Source organism: Marmota monax, unplaced genomic scaffold, assembly GCF_021218885.2.
Source record: "Marmota monax isolate L192 unplaced genomic scaffold, Marmota_monax_Labrador192_F-V1.1 WCK01_AAM20220418_F8-fsc00077, whole genome shotgun sequence".
Taxonomy (NCBI): domain Eukaryota; kingdom Metazoa; phylum Chordata; class Mammalia; order Rodentia; family Sciuridae; genus Marmota; species Marmota monax.
The window spans coordinates 1,040,162-1,053,275 of NW_026694610.1; the positions used below are offsets into that span (position 1 = coordinate 1,040,162).

At 38.2% G+C, this 13,114-nt stretch overlaps 1 pseudogene; it reads right to left on the reverse strand.

Annotated features, from left to right (window-relative positions):
- Positions 1–9,696: 9,696 nt before the first annotated feature.
- On the reverse strand, positions 9,697–11,515 carry LOC124077816 (probable ATP-dependent RNA helicase DDX5; annotated as a pseudogene).
- Positions 11,516–13,114: the final 1,599 nt, after the last annotated feature.

Genomic DNA, 13,114 nt, shown 5'->3' on the forward strand with positions numbered 1-13,114 from the left:
CCTGTCTCAGCCTCCTGAGTGCTGGGATTATAGGTGTACACCACCGCAAGAATACAAGTAACAATAAATTTTGGCAAGGATGTGGGGAAAAAGGTACATTCATATATTGCTGGTGAGGCTGCAAATTGGTACAACTACTCTACCAAGCAGTATGGAGATTCCTTAGAAAAGTTGGAATGGAACCACCATTTGACCCAGTTATCCCACTTCTCAGTATATACCCAAAGAACTTAAAATCAGTATACTACAGTGACACAGTCACATCAGTATGTATAACAGCTTAATTCGCAATAGCCAAGCTATGGAACCAACCTAGGTGTCCTTCAACAGATTAATGGATAAAGAATATGTGGTATATATATGCAATGAAATAGTATTACTGAGCCATAAAGAAGAATAAAATTATAGGATTTGCCAGTAAATGGATGGAACTGGAGAATATTATGCTAAGTAAAATAAGCCAATTCCGCCCCCCCCCCAAAAAAAACAAAGGCTGAATGTTCTCTCTGATATGTGGATGTTAATCCACAACAGGGAGGGTGGGGAGGGGAAGAATAGAAGTCCATTGGATTAGACAAAGGGAAGTAAGGAGGGAGCAAATAGGAAAGACTAGCATTAATCAACATAACTTTCCTATTCTTATATTTGAATACATGACCAGGGTAATTCTACATCATGTACAACCAGAGGAATAGGATCCTAATTAGAATAAGTTATACTCCATGTATATATTTTACATCAAAAAACACTCTGCTGTCATGTATATCTAAAAAGAACACATTAAAAAAAAGTAACACAGTACTGACTTGCAAGTAGGGTGCTGCTCATTGCTCTATTCCAAACCTAAAATAAGTTAATTTGACAAATTTGGTGATTATATATGTAAGTATGCAATAAGCATAAAGGTATATAGTGTATGTCATAAAATTAGTGATTATATATATATATATATATATATATATATAAAACCTATAATTGTATGTATATATATATATATACACATATATATATAACCTATAATTGTATATATATATATATACATATATATATATATATAAAATAAAAAAATATAATATATATAATCACAAAATTTCATGATACAGATTCATATCACTATATGTACACATTGTATATACATCTTCTTGAGATACACGAAAAATGAGACAAAAATAGAAGTAGGTGACTTTCCAGACTTTAATGCACATTACACCGTCAACCCAAATATAGTTTTTCTCCCCTTCGTTAGTCTTCCAGCATGTATTTTCAGCCTCGGTGGCATCTATTGACCCTGGGATTCACCATCAGATCCCAGGCACTTGTGCCTTTCTCTTGCTATTTCTTGTAGTCAGAATGCCTTTGCCACCTCTATTTGCCTGCCTAACCACCACTCACCCTGTAAGACTCACGCTGAACTCCCACCTCATACAGCACCCTTCCTCTGTCTTCCTGAATATCCTGTATGTCCCATCATCCTAGCCCTCACACATCCTGTTCATGTTACTTGGTCAGGTTTTCTGTGCAGTTAACGAGAATGCAATTGGCCAAGGATTTCCTCTAGTCCTTAGTGATAAGGAGTTGGTGGTTAATATTAGAGCCCAAGAATGGGGACTGCCACTGGTCATGGTCACTCAGATAAGTGGTATCACCTGGAGAAGACTGAGGTTGTCCAGTTGCTGTACTGAAGAACTCGAAGTAGTAACCCTCCTCTTTTATTATTTCTCAATCTTGATAATATTTTCTGCTGTTTTCACTTTCCCTTCTGTTTCCCCATAAACCATGCCATCTCTCCTCACTCCTGGTTGGACAGATTCAGCCCTATAATTTGATAACAACAGTAAGAATTTTTTTCCTTTAAAACTTGTAATTATTTAAGATGTCTTTAATAGTAACTTTCTGAATAAAAACCCATTTTTACTTAGGAAATTCAAAGTCAAGAACTTGATTTTTTTTTTAAATTTCAATTAATATTCCTTGAAAACATTCAATAAATAGTTTGTGGTGCATTTAATCAGAATAAAAAATCCATGCAACTCGTGCCCTTATGGGAGACTTCATACTTTCAACAAGGGCATTGTTTAAAAGAATAAATGATTCCCAAGTATTTTATTTTTTTGAAGATATTGTGAATGGAGTGGTTGTCCTCATTTCCATTTCAGAGGCTTTGTCGAAAAAATAAAATAAAATACTTGGGAATCAACCTAACAAAAGAGGTGAAAGACTTATACAATGAAAACTACAGAACCCTAAAGAGAGAAATAGAAGAAGATCTTAGAAGATGGAAAAATATACCCTGTTCATGGATAGGCAGAACTAACATCATCAAAATGGCGATATTACCAAAAGTTCTCTATAGGTTTAATGCAATGCCAATCAAAATCCCAACGGCATTTCTTGTAGAAATAGAGAAAGCAATCATGAAATTCATATGGAAAAATAAAAGACCCAGAATAGCAAAAACAATGCTAAGCAGGAAGTGTGAATCAGGCGGTATAGCGATACCAGACTTCAAACTATACTACAGAGCAATAGTAACAAAAACAGCATGGTACTGGTACCAAAACAGGCGGGTGGACCAATGGTACAGAATAGAGGACACAGAAACCAATCCACAAAACTACAACTACCTTATATTTTATAAAGGGGCTAAAAGCATGCAATGGAGGAAGGATAGCATCTTCAACAAATGGTGCTGGGAAAACTGGAAATCCATATGCAACAAAATGAAACTGAATCCCTTTCTCTCGCCATGCACAAAAGTGAATTCAAAATGGATCAAGGAGCTTGATATCAAATCAGAGACACGCCGTCTGATAGAAGAAAAAGTTGGCTACGATCTACATACTGTGGGGTCGGGCTCCAAATTCCTCAATAGGACACCCATAGCACAAAAGTTAATAACTAGAATCAACAAATGGGACTTACTCAAACTAAAAAGTTTTTTCTCAGCAAAAGATACAATAAGAGAGGTAAATAGAGAGCCTACATCCTGGGAACAAATCTTTACTCCTCACACTTCAGATAGAGCCCTAATATCCAGAGTATACAAAGAACTCAAAAAATTAGACAATAAGAGAACAAACAACCCAATCAACAAATGGGCCAAGGACCTGAACAGACACTTCTCAGAGGAGGACATACAATCAATCAACAAGTACATGAAAAAATGCTCACCATCTCTAGCAGTCAGAGAAATGCAAATCAAAACCACCCTAAGATACCATCTCACTCCAGTTAGATTGGCAGCCATTATGAAGTCAAACAACAACAAGTGCTGGCGAGGATGTGGGGAAAAGGGTACACTTGTACATTGCTGGTGGGACTGCAAATTGGTGCAGCCAATTTGGAAAGCAGTATGGAGATTTCTTGGAAAGCTGGGAATGGAGCCACCATTTGACCCAGCTATTCCCCTTCTCGGTCTATTCCCTAAAGACCTAAAAAGAGCATGCTACAGGGACACTGCTACATCGATGTTCATAGCAGCACAATTCACAATAGCTAGACTGTGGAACCAACCTAGATGCCCTTCAATGGATGAATGGATAAAAAAAATGTGGCATTTATACACAATGGAGTATTACTCTGCATTAAAAAATGACAAAATCATAGAATTTACAGGGAAATGGATGGCATTAGAGCAGATTATGCTAAGTGAAGCTAGCCAATCCCTAAAAAACAAATGCCAAATGTCTTCTTTGATATAAGGAGAGTAATTAAGAACAGAGTAGGGTCGAAGAGCATGAGAAGAAGATTAACATTAAACAGGGATGAGAGGTGGGAGGGAAAGGGAGAGAGAAGGGAAAATGCATGGAAATGGAAGGAGACCCTCAGAGTTATACAAAAGTACATACAAGAGGAAGTGAGGGGAAGGGGAAAAATAATATAAGGGGGACAAACGAATGTCAGTAGAGGGAGCAGAGAGAGAAGAGGGGAGGGGAGGGGAGGGGAGGGGAGGGGGGATAGTAGAGGATAGGAAAGGCAGCAGAATACAACAGACACTAGTATGGCAATATGTAAATCAATGGATGTGTAACTGATGTGATTCTGCAATCTGTATATGGGGTAAAAATGGGAGCTCATAACCCACTTGAATCAAATTGTGAAATATGATATATCAAGAACTATGTAATATTTTGAACAGCCAACAATAAAAAAAAAGAATAAATGAAATGAAAATCATCAAGCATTCGATGAACTTCTTTAAAGATTAGTAATGGTGTTCTCTCCTATCCCCAAATAAACTTTCACAAACATCTGTGGCAGACATTGTGGACACTTTTCAAAGCAATATGCATTTCTGGACACTTTTTTCTCTTCTACCACTCAGACACTGCTGTTGCCATCCCTGCTGAGGCCACTATGTTACAGCACCACGCACCACCTCCAGTGCACAGAGCCCTGTCCCTGTAATGCACACACTTGAGTCTGTGCGTGCTGGCTGCGTCTAGCATTTCCCCACACAGCTCTGCTCCTGCTAGAGCTGCTCCCACCACACGGTGCTGCTGCTACTCCTGCTGGGTGCTTCCACAGCCAGCCAGGGTCTGGAGGTGGCAGGGCTTCCCTGTAGTGAGGTTTCCCAAACGTTGCCCTTGCAGCACAATATGGCTTCGCTCCATGTCTCCCAGAATTTTGACTCCCAGTCTTTTCTGTCCCAGAACTTAGACATGATTTCACAGAGGGACTGAGCCACTTAAAGGAGGAGGCTTCTCAATGACCACGTTTGTCCTGCCTCATTCTCTCCTTAGAATAAATTCTCAGGAAATAATGTTCCTCATCTCCCATGCACATAGTGCCATGAGAGGCACCGTTCAAGGTATTCAGCCCGGGAAAAGAAATGTTACTCGCATTTTTTGCCCAATTCAGAGGCAAAATGAATGTGAATATTCAGTTACACATTGCAAACATGGTCTTAAATCTATCACATCACAAGCAGAGTCTCAAAATACATATTTGGCTTTTATTAAGACCCCTCTCAGAGGGACAGTTTTCTACAAAAATTTGATTTAAAAAATTCAAAATTGGAATATTTTTAAAACATTGACCATGTGGCTCAGGAGAAAAAGCAGAAGCTGGCATGGAAAATCTGAACATACACAGGATTCAATCCAGATGATCTCAACTATTAAGGGAAATACTAATGGCCATTCTTATGTACTTGTTTTGTCACTCCCTATCCAACTTTGATGAGGATACACCAGTTTGGTACCTTTGATTATAAACAGAGCCCTTCTGGAAAATTGGGAGTTTGGAAAACATCAACAATGGTGATTGAATGAATGGCAACAAAGACCATATAAGGAAACATTCAAGGAGATAAAAGTCGATATTTACATGAAGTACATTTAGCATAAACTTACATACGAAGTTGCATATGTATATATGTGTGTGTGTGCATGTATATAGAATAGCTACTGATAAACACTTTAACATATGACATCTATTATTTATTGTTCTGTGAAAGACTAGATGTCAAGGGCTAGATGTACTGGCACAAACCATCGAGTCTGTTCGCCTCTATTAGGCAGGCCTCTGCACCATGCATGAAATCTTAAGACTATGTATACAATCATCTCCAGCTTGGCAAATTGCTGGCATAACCACACAAACTCAACTTCCTGCACATTTATCCTTACCCATTAGCATCTCCTTTGTGCTCTGCAGGCATCACTGCAGCTACATATAAACATTTATTGACATGCTATGTTTAAACTATCAAGCTTGATACTGTGGGGAATTTGAAGAAACAAGCTATACTTTGTTGGACATTTTATTTACCTATCTATTTATGTACATATGCATGTGTGTGTGTTTGTGTACAGAAATCTACACTTATAAAGCACTTTCATACATGTTCATTTAACATTTATAACAACCTCTTTAAACAGCTGGGCATGGTGATAGATGCCTGTAATCCCAGTGACTCAGGAGATTGAGGCAGCAGGATTGCAGGTTCAAAGCCAGCCTCAGCAATTTAGCAAGACCTTAAGCAACTTAGCAAAACCCAGTATCAAAACAAAAATATAAAAAGGGCTGTCAATGTGGCTCAATGGTTAACACCCCCACATGGTTCAATCTGTGGTACCCCCCCCCCAAATGTAAATCTCAGAGAGGGTGAATAATGACTCTTCTCAATTCCCAAAGTGGCAAACTGATCATGAATTCTGATCTTAAGTCCAAGTCTACTACATCACAGCTTTTTGTAAGTATTATGACTTCCCATAACCTTTTTCCATCTCCATAAGGAATTGACAGGCTTGGGGCAAGTTAAGACTCAATAATCAAAGGATCATATGTGGAGAGATAAAGAATAAAGGGAGTTCAGAGTAGGGACCACCACTTCAGTAGATTAGGAAGGGTTCATAGAGGAAGTAAAATTAGGTTTAGATTTGGAAAACTGGCAAAGTTTTTAAGAGATTAAGATGGTGGTGACAGCATTCCATATTCTTTCATCATTGGAAAGAACACAGCATGCTTTGCAATTGTCTGGCAATTGGTTTTAGTTGAAATTTAGGACATTTTGAAGGGGTTCAGTGGAAAACACTGTATTATAAAGCATTGTATTATAAATCAAGTTCAGATTATGGAGGCCCCTGAATACCAGAAAAAGGGGTTAAGTCCCCATGGAAGGTTTTAGAGAAAGATATTCTGGGAGTTGTGTGAAGCACTGAGAAGAAGAAGGGAGAGACCAAGAAAGGGTCTATTACTAAGTTCGAGTGAGAAAAATACAAATGTATTCTAGAGTAATGTGTGGAAACAAAGAAGTGCGCCATACTTAACTAATTGGATAGAGGGGTGAAGAAAGGAAAGAATCATAGAAGACTCCAAGCATTGGGCCTGGATGGGGAGACAGGAAGCTTTTGACATTTCAAGCTTCAGATTGTGGTAGGATTGTCACCCAGTAGGACATCCAGCAGAGAGTAGGGAGTAAGACCCATTCATAGAAGACAGATGAGAGCCCAAAGTAGAAATTTCGGGAAATATCTGCTTGAACTCTACTAATGGGGCATAGGATTGAATTAAGAGGTTATAAAAGGGTGTATTGAGAGAACAGATGGGAGGAGAAGGGAAATGAAGAGATGGGGAAAATAAGAGTGGATCAAATGATTCTGAAAATGTCTTAGTTAGTGGATGAGAACAGTGAGAAACAGCCATTAGGAACAGGAAAATAACTTTTCACGAAAGCCTAAAAAAGGAAAGAGGAGGTGGGACTTCCAGGTGGCCCCAGCAAGATGAAGCCCTTTCCTTACATACTCCCCAAATAACAAAATGATACTTCTAAAAAAACAGCCCCCTCCCCCCCGCAAAATTCTGCAGCAGAAACCAGAGCAGGGAAGGGCACAGCCTATGCCATTAACTTCAAAAAAAGCATTAGCTCAAGAAAGACAGAAAAATTCTGCAGTGGAGAGGCACAGTTCACCATAGCAAGTGACTCACTCTACCTCCATCCTCAGGAGCCATAGCAACTAAATCCAGGAACAGCAGACTGATATCCCAAAACTGAGAGAGAAACTCACTGGAAGCTGACTCTCCAAAACAAAGCCCTAGAAGATGGTGAAACATTCAGGAAATGAACAATGGCTTACATCCCCTCCAGTGGCATTGAAGCCCCTCACACTAAACATGAAACTGAAAGCAGATTCAAAGTGTGAGGGTATCCCATAGGACCAGAATGCAAACCCCAACTAGGGAAGAAAGCCCTCCTACAAAACTTCAGAAAGGAGGCTGAGTCCTGCTGCTCTACCAAAGCCTGCACACCTCCTCAGCTGGGCTGTCTCTGCCCTGCTTTCCCATGCCCTCAGGTGGTATTAAAAATTTGGAAAGAACATGAAAACCAGGCTTTAAAATTATGGCTTATTAGGAAAATCAATGTGTCCCAAAGACAGGGAAGACAAACAGACACCTACACTTCTCAGGTCAAATAATAAGTCCGAACCCAAAGACAGTTGTGCAAGATGAAAATTAGCACCCTGGCAACCACACACACACACACACACACACACACACACCTAGTAGAAGGCAAAAAAAAAAAAAAAAGAAACCAATTTACATGGAAAACAATTGCAAATCAGATGGAAATTCTTCGAAAATACAGCATAAAGGTAAATTAATAAGTGGATAAGCTCAATAATTGCCCATTGCCCATTATCAAGGTGATTAAAAAGAATAAATAGGAAAGTTATGAACTAAGAAAACAATTATATTCAGTGATTAAACTCAAAAGACTATAAGAAATGGACTAGAATCACCTAAGTCTAAACTTACCAATGTATAAGAAAGTGAGTGCAGATTCAAAAGATAAAAAAGTAAAACATAAAGAGACGAAGGCAATCAGAGACTAATAGATAAAACAAAATTGATACTATATAATAATTAGTGTTCTTGAATGAATTCCACAAATGAAATAAAAAATGGTAAATGATACAATACAAATTTAACTGGAATGAGAAAATAATCCAACCTGCAGATCATATTACACTGTGTTTAAAAAACAATTAGTGGAGACCACTTATATTGCTAAGACAATGATTTTCAAGGATAAAGGATAGAATTCTGAGGTATCTAAACAGAACCAAAACCAGTATTTCATGAGAGGAAATATCAGATTAACCTTGGTCTTCGCAATACCAACATCAGTGCCAGAGATAATGTGAAAATGTCTGTAAGATTCTAAGAGTAACAAGTTTTCTCAGGAATGCCAGATTCAGGGTTGTAGCTCAGAGGTAGAGCGTTTGCCTAGCAAGTGTGAAGCCCTGGGTTTGATCCTCAGCACCACACAAAGATAAATAAATAAAATAAAAGTATTGTGTCCTTCTACATCTACAAAGAATAAATTAAAAAAGAAATAGAATATCAGATCCAGGCAAGGCATTGGGTAGTAGCCAGATACCTTCAAATATAAAAAAAAAAATTGTTACAAATATCAAGTTGTACACTTTAAACATATACAGTTTTTATTTGTCAATTATACCTCAATACAATTTTTCAGAAATATTACAATGAAGTTTTTTTAGTAAATTTTTCTTATTTTGATTTTTGATGAGAGGAATACCTGATTCAGATTTAGTATAAATGAGTATTCATAAATGTTCATGTTCAACTCAATGAATTTTGACTTGTGCAATCATCACCCTGAGCAAGATTTAAAATATTTCAATCATCACCAGTACAATGTTGAAGAGATGAAATATTTTTTGCTTTAAATGAAAAACACTCAATAGCTCCTTATCAAGTTATACATTATAGTAGCACTAGGTCTTTTTGTAAATGCTTTTATTAGATTTGGGGAAGTTCTATTCTTTGTTTGCAGAGACTTTTTATCAGGAACAAATGTTGAATTTCATAAAATTAGTTTTCTTCATCTATTAGTATCATCACACAGGTTTTCCTTTTTTATTTTTTCAGTCTGCAAATATCTTTTATTGGAAGGACATGCATTGCCTTCATTTATTGTATTTCAAATGATTATACAGTTACTTTTGAGAAAACACTACTTGTATTATATATATATATATCTCCTAAATAGTATATATATATATATATCCTAAAAATTGTTTCAGAAACATAAATAGTGAAAAGCTGTGCCATAATTACTGCAATCATTTCTGCATTTCCCATGTTTCTTAAATAACTATTTTGTCCATAACAAAACAATATAAAGAGCAACTGTGAAAAACAGACAATTATGTATACTTTAGAGTCTTATTGAGAATATCTTGTTGGCATTGGATAGCCAATAATATGTGCAGCAGCAGTAGCAGGATGTACATATGCCTATTGGTTCATACCATTGCACATACTTGGAGCATTACTTCCAAATTGCTGAGGGCCACCATAACCATTCTGGTAAGTCCTGTTAGATTACCAGTCCTAAAACTGTTCTGTATACCAACAGACACAAAATTACTTCCAAAGCTCCCACTGGGATAATTTGAAACACTACAAATACCATTCTGAGTGTTTGTCCCCAAATCTCTCTTAAGCATACTAGAGTAACCTCTGTCACATTTTCCCTGTCTCTAAAAATATTAAATCCACCCATGTTTACTCACAGAATATCTGTCCTGATGATCATTCCTCTTGCCTCCTCTATTCCTGGAATGATCTGAACCTCCTCTATCTTCCACCAACTGAAGAAACTTGGGATTAATTGCTTGATTAGCTCCACAAAGCACAGAGATAAGGTTGCTCATTTGCTTTATGTTATTAGGTATAAAGAAAGTGTATGCTGTGCCTGTTTTGTTACTGTGAGCAGTTCTTCCAATTGGGCGGATATAATCCTTCGAGGAGTTAGGGTAGTCATAATTGACGACAAATTTCATGTCTTCCACATCTAACCACATCTATAGCAATCAGAATAGGAGCTTTTCCATGTTTAAATTCAACTAGAACCCAGTCATGTTCCTGTTGACTCTTGTTACCATGGACACTTATGGCAGGCCACCCATCTCTCCTCATTTTTCAGATAAGTTCACCACATCTTCTTTTGGTTTCAGCAAAAACAATGGTTTTATATTCTCCTCTCACTCATGATCAATTCCATCAGACAAAGAAGGTTTTCATCCTTTTCTAGGTCATGACATACATCCAGAATTGGAAGAAGGTTGTGGTCTGCGCTTAGTTCTAATGCACCAATGTTAATATGAATATAGTCTTTCAGGAAATCTTCAACAAGTTGTGCTATTTCTTTTGGTCAAGTCATGCTCTACATTAGGGCTTGCCTATCATATCTTATCTGATCCACAATCTTCCTTATTTGGGGATCTTATATTTGGGGATCCTGTCTGCTTCATCAAGGTAGGGTGTTCTTCTCAGATTGTTTTTTCCACAATCTTCCAGGTTTTGTAATACAGATGGAAATCTGTCTCCAAATCACGTATCTGTGGTCCCTTGGGAGCACCACCATACATGCAAGTAGACCTCAAGTGACAAGCTCTGCAGTATTTGGTATCTATCTGCTGCACCTGCTTGGCCTGTTCCAGCACCAAGAAAATAGGCCCATCACTTCTCTCTAGGAATGGCCAATGACTGATGTGGACCATGGCAGGCAACAAATGTCTTCTCAGATCAGTCTGTGCTACTCCAACCACATCCAATCCACTTAGAGCCATTCTCAAGCTTGAACTGCAGTGGGTTCTGTGAAGTTTTGCCTCACAATCGCACCCATGATATTTGCAGGGAAATTCTCTTCATAGAAATTCAGAACTGGCTCTGAACAGTTGTGACGCCTAACTATAATTTCCTTGCTTCTTCTGTATGTCTCTACCTCTTGTGCCACGCACCTGGCCAAATCAGGGTGTTCCTGATAAATTATTCTTAACTTTGGGCAATTCATCAAGATTCCATTTCTTTTTAATTAGTTTCTCCCCAGGATTTCCAAACATCTCTCCAGATAGGACCCCTGCCCTACTTCTTCTATATCATGAAGCACCAAACCCTGGATCCTGGCCATGTCTTGGTCACTCGAATAACCTGACATAGAGTCTATGGCTGTGGTTGGTGGGGAACCAAGTAAAGAGAATTGGGTGCAACCAATTGCTATCAGTAGCCTCAGCTATGACAAAGACTTGCGAGGGCAGCAGCAGCAGAGGGATAGCAGTGACAGCTGGAGCTGTATGACCAGAGACAGGTGGAAATGAATGTGGTCTCCTTTTTATGTTAATGTGGTAAATTATATTGTTAAATTTTGAATACTCTACCAAATATTCATGACTTTCTTGGTCATGATATATAAAAAAATAGATATTATTGTATATATTGTTACATATTGATATAACAATATATATCTTTTTATATGTTATGGTTTGCTTGTATTTGTTCAGATTTTTTTTTTCATTGATGTTCATGAGGGATATTGGTCTATTGTTTTGTTTTTGTTTGGTAGCTTCCCTTATTTGAGAATGAATATTCACTGTCTGTCTCCCATCACACACACACACACATTATGATTCTCAAAGGGAAACAAAACCTATCTTCCTTTAAAGAAATGGAAGGTTCCAGAAACTCGCTTTCAGCTAAGGTTCTGTGCGGGTCCATGAGCTGGGCCCCCTGCCAGTCAGACACACATACCTCAGGGAAGGGAAGTCAAGGGATTCTCCCTGGGGGTAGCAGGAATTGAGGACCGTGTGATGGTGTGGTGAGGGCATCCAGGGTCCATCTGGCAGTGCTGGAATGGAAGCTACGAAGCCCAGAGCTGCCAGAAACACCCTCACCCGTCCACCTCTGGCTAACTGAGGATCACTGACAGCTAAATCTATGTCTCTCGGGATTCCCTGGGATTCAGCACTACCTGACCACACAGTCCAGTGCTCCCTACTGCAGTCAGCGGCCCTGTTACTGCTGCTTGCAGCTGGGACCCCGACTGTTGAACCCCATCTCCACAGTGCTAGATGCACAACTGTCACCAGGTTATTTATTGTCCTACAAAACTTTTCTCTAAACTACTTAATGAAAGAAATGGTACAGGTATGATTATTTAGCAATAAAGCATATACAAAGAAACTGATATGCTGTTGGTGCTGAATAAAGTTACTTCTTTGAAAATAACAGAAAAAAATATGAGTGCCTAAAACTTTGATTCAGTCTCATTTAAAATTCTTGTTTCATCTATATTTTGCAGACCACAGTAATTCATAAGAAACCTTGGGGTGGAGCTCAATGGCCTAGCCTTGAACTCCACGAATTAGTAAGGTGGGCAAAGATGCTAAGGACAGAGGTGGCAGGCTTGAAATAGAATTTTTTGTCTTCTGAAAATTGAGAAGACCTGAGCATGCTTATAAAATAACAAGTAGGAAATAATAAAGAAAGAGTAATCTGAAAGTCAGAAAAAGACTGTTGACCAAAATGCTTTAAAGCTCTCAAGGTCCTGGATTAAAATTATCTTTGGTTGTAAAAATAAGGAAGTGCAATCAGAGAATTTTACACACCCAGTTACCATCAGGCATAAAGAATAAGTACCAGGCAGGTGGGGGAAAGTTCCTGTTTAAGTTAAATCTATACATACTCTGTACCTTGTCATCATAAAATCAAACTGTTTATTGAAACAGTCAAGGAGCCCTCCTGTGATTTTCTACCCTTAACCACAAGTTTTATAGTTATCTCCCCTGGAATGTAAACCTCA